The sequence below is a fragment of the Orycteropus afer genome, unplaced genomic scaffold (genome assembly GCF_000298275.1).
Source record: "Orycteropus afer afer isolate SDZICR_OR568_19922 unplaced genomic scaffold, OryAfe1.0 scaffold00919, whole genome shotgun sequence".
NCBI lineage: Eukaryota > Metazoa > Chordata > Mammalia > Tubulidentata > Orycteropodidae > Orycteropus > Orycteropus afer.
The window spans coordinates 124362-129052 of NW_006922506.1; the positions used below are offsets into that span (position 1 = coordinate 124362).

General features: G+C 42.2%; 1 non-coding gene across 1 annotated transcript; it reads right to left on the reverse strand.

Annotated features, from left to right (window-relative positions):
- Window positions 1-1828: 1828 nt before the first annotated feature.
- TRNAA-AGC lies at window positions 1829-1900 on the reverse strand. The gene has a single exon. It is a non-coding gene; the product is annotated as a tRNA-Ala (tRNA).
- Between the last annotated feature and the right edge of the window lie 2791 nt (window positions 1901-4691).

Sequence of the window (4691 nt, forward strand, 5' to 3'; positions counted from 1 at the left end):
TGAAACCCAATTTTCTCCTGAAGAAACTCTACCTGGCTCCTTTTTTTCCTCAATAAGTGGACTGTGAGCATGGAAAGCCAGAATCGCAGTACAATCAGTGATAAACGCACACTCAGCCACCTTCTCCCGGGTCCCTAGTAAAGGGCAGAAGCAATGCAGCTGAGTCCCTCACAAGGCAATACCGGTTCCCCTCTAGACCGTTCGGATGGCGACTCCATGTGTTACAGAGTAGAACTGCTCCAATAGGATTTTCCGGACTCTGGTCTCCGGGGAGCCGTGGTAGCGTAGGGCGTAAATCATTCTACTGCTAACCAGAAGGCTGGCGATTCAAGCCTATCAGCCATTCCGAGGAAGGAAAACTGGGCTAATCTACTTCCGTAAAGGTAGATAAAGCTAGAGATATTTCCTCGAAAATCCAAGGAGGGGCCGCTTTGAGTGGGATTCCACTCCGCTGCAATGAGTTTGGGTTTTGTTTGTTTCGTTTTGTTTTGTTTGGAACCTTTATGGCTCAAGCAAAGCAAGGATTGTGAGGATGGCGCAGGACCCGGCAGTGTTTCGTTCTCTTGCGCGTAGGGTCGCTATGAGTCACAGCCCCCTCCACGGTACCTGACAACTACAACAACAACAAGCTTTATGGAAGCAGATTGCCAGGCCTTTCTTCTGCGTTAGATCTGGCTGGCTTTGAATCACAGATCTTTAGGATAGCAATCGATTGCAAAGAAGTAGGTCTAGCCTATGCCGGACTGATAGAAGGCAGGTGGTTACAGCTTTTGGAAAGAATAGAGGACGATGCATTATGAAACACCTCCACGTCTTATTGAACTCACTCCCATGGCTTAACTCTCAGCAACAATAGACAGGCCTAGGAGATGAACACCTACACCAGGGAGATGCACTCCTTAGAACAATCTACCATGGGACATCAGAAGGGCCGCATTTGCACAGGGAGCAACGTGAAAAGAGGAAAAAAAAAAAAAAAAAAAAAAAAAAAACCACCTCATTGCCGTCAAATCGATCACAACCAGAGAGAGCTCGGTGTGGATCGGCGGCTCCATCCTGGCCTCGCTGTCCACCTTCCAGCAGATGTGGATCAGCAAGCAGGAGTACGACGAGTCGGGCCCGTCCATCGTAAATCTTTACAACAGTAAATGGCCCTATTTTTTTTTCTTATGTAGTGGTTGGTGGAATCGAACCACCAACCTCCTGGTTAGCAATCAAATGCCTTAGACTGCACCAACAGGGTTCCTTGAAAAGAAGTGTAGGGAAGCAAGAATGTATAGGCAAGAAGGACACAGGGAAAGGGTAATCATAGGGAGGAAGTGGGAAGAGAGCTGTTACACTGTGGGGATTATAATCAGTGTCACAAAACGAAGTGTATATGAACTGCTGAATGTGAAACGAATTTGTTTTCTAAAATTTCACCCACATCACAATAAAAAGTTAAAAAAAAAAAAAAAGAGAGAGAGAGAGAGACCTCCAAGTCTCTTGTCTTCTCGCCTCTTCTACCATAACCAATTCCGCCTTTACCACGGAGAAAACATCTTTTCTCTCGCCTCCAAGCGTCCTTTCACGAAGTCTTTCCCTATAAAATATCCTGTCGACTTAGGTCAAAGCATAGAAACGTTTTTAGTTCATTTTCTGGATTGTATGGTCAAATTCACGCTGATTCATCCAGGTTATTATTATTCTCCTGGGCAAGAACTTGAAGTACTTCTAGGAAAATGTAGAATTGTACAACAGAATGGGGAACTGTACTGAAACTGTATAGACCTTACCCACGATGCCAAGTAAGTGGAATCTCGGCCATGATTTGGGAGAAAAGGAAAACTGGAGGTACTGGGGATCGAACCCAGGGCCTCGTGCATGCTAAGCACGCGCTCTACCACTGAGCTATACCCCCGTGCTTGTCGGTCCTTGGAATGCTTGTTTGTGAGTCTTTGATGACTAAGTTATCAAGTTAAAATAATTTTTATGTTCAATTCTGCCCACTAGCCACCCTCGAAAGGAAGATTGGGCAATCTACTTCCGTAGAGATATCGCCTCGGAAACTCAAGGAGGGGTCGCTGTGAGTCGGAATCGACTCCGCGGCAGTGCGTTTGTTTTTTGGTTTTGGTTTCTGTTGCTTCTATATTCCCTATAGTGTACTCTCTACACCGGAGCTCCCACACCAAGAGAAACAAACAAACAAAAAAAATCAAGCTCACTGCCCTCCAGTCGGATCCGACTCCTAGCAGCCCCTTCTTGGGTTTCCGAGGCAGTATTGCCCAGTCTTCTTCCGAGGACTGACTGGTGGGTTTAGAACAGCTAGCCTTCGAGGTAGCAGGGTTATTATTATTATTGTTATTAAAAATCATGCCTGGAAAGTATAAAGTAGATGTGATTGGATAGATGGGAAACAACAGGACATGGCTGTCCTTCCAGTACAGTAAAAAGTACTAGACATCTGTGAAATAGTCTTTTTTGTTTGTTTTTGGCAGCTAATAATTCCATTTTAATACACATACCATATATAAATAGTGGCATGTTTGGTGTTAACTGATGTTTCCACCCAGTTTCTTTTTAGAGATTTAAAAAGAAGATAAAAATTATGTGAGTGGTAAAATATAAAGAAATTGGGAGCTCAGGGTGCAGAAGAGTATGAAGGGACGGACACTGGGAGGAGGTAACTATGGGGAGGAAGTGGGAGGGGAGCTGCTGCATTGTAAATTTTGGTCAATGACATGAGACAAAGTATATGTGAACTGCTGTATGAAAAGTGAATTTACTCTGTAAATCTTCACCCAAATCCTAATAAAAAAAAAAAATTAAAAAAAATTGGGTAGCATGAAATAGAAATTCAGCATGTGTAGGCTATATAATTCATTGAAAGCAGGTTTTTGGTTTTTCATCTTTTATATTTGGCAGTACTCTACCTCCCTGGAAGCCATCATTTTATGGCCTAGCATCCCCCAGCTCATTCACCTAGAATTCAACGAGAATCCCCTGCCTTCTCATTGTTAGAACTAACCTTTGGCAGTGGAGAAAGGAAATGGGTAGAGAAATCAGTTGGGGGACAATGGATAGCTTGTCTTAAGAAATTCAGAGCAAAGGAGACTAAAGCAATTTTTCCTTGGGCTCTTGTTTTTTTCTCCTTTTTCTGTTTTTCCTTCTTTCAATCGCATTGGAAAATAGCAGCCAAGATGAAGGGTCTGTTACTATGGTGACACACTTGTTGTTTTGACAAGAGGAGAGCCTATCTACAGTAGGCTGGATGTTGTTCAATAATGGTTCCCAAAGATATCAAATCCCAATCCCTAGAACCTGGAACTGTTACTTTATATGGAAAAGGTGTCTTTGCAGATGTACTTAGGTTAAGGATTTTGAGATGGATAATCTGGGATCATTTGAGTGAGGCCTAAATGCAATCACAAGAGTCTTTAAAAGAGAGAGCCAGAGGGAGACTTCATATACACAGAGAAGAAGGCCTTGTGACACGGAGGGAGAGAAGCTGGAAAAGGAAAGGAAGAGATTCTCCCCTCGGGCCTCCAGAAGGAGCAAACGTCTTGAATTTGTCCCTTAATATGATTTCTATTTCTTGTCTAAAGACCTGTGAGAGAATAAATTGCTGTAGCTTTAAGCCACAAAACTGTGTTGATTTGTTACAGCAGTCCCAGGAAACTAGTGCACTATGGAAGTAGATTGTTCCCTCACCACCTCCACTTCCCTCTTATCTTTCTTCTGTACTGTCAGCTGCCTTGAGAAGTTTCATGATTTATGAAATCTAAGTAGGGTAGCATTAAAGGGAAATGTCTTGGATTAAGTGTTGCTTCGCAAGTGAGCAGCCAATGAGTGAGTAAATGAATGAAAAGACAGTATGGCAGTTGAGTTTGTGTTCTTTGTGGTGTGGTGTGAGGATTGAAGGTGCTCGGGCCTCATACATGGGAAGCAGGCACTCTGTCACAGAACTGCACCCCCTCACTGGAGGGTGGGCTATGAGGACTTTCAGGAAATACGTCTCTATATTCTGGGGTTCCTTATTCTTACGTTATTTTAGCACTGTTGGATGTAGAAGCACAATTTATGGTTACTTTAAAAAGAGGACCCCAAGGGGCTGTTCGGAAAAGCAAATAAAGCTTAATATGAAATTCATAGTATAAGAAATACGTTCAAAAAATTGACCAGTTAAGCTTGTATTTTTCAGCCTTTATAGTTGACTACTAAGGATCCAGTGTTTATTATGCATCGCTAGAATTCAAGTCCCTCTTACATGCTTTTTTTTAAAAAAAGACTCCAAAAGTGTCTAACTGCAAGATAAGGCTATTGAAATTCAACTTTTCCTTGGCAAAAACCCTTCTTGCTATTTGCCATTTGTTCACAAGAATGTTAAGGGCAAGACTTTGATGGGAAAAGCTGGAGTGAGAATAAAAACTGCATATGATTTGTTTATCAATTTATTACCAAGAGTCTATTTGCTTTTTTTGTCCCCTAAATTGTATTTATTTATTTGTTGTTGTTGAGAATATAGACAGAAAGCCATATACCAATTTTACAGTTTCTCTATATACAATTTAGTGGCATTGATCACTTTCTTCAAGTTGCACAACCATTCACACCTTCCTTTTGTCGGTTTACTTTTATTACAGTATGAGGGCACCGAGTGCTTTGGTGGGAAAATCCAGGGGAGTAATGCTCAAAGTATGAACTGAACAGCA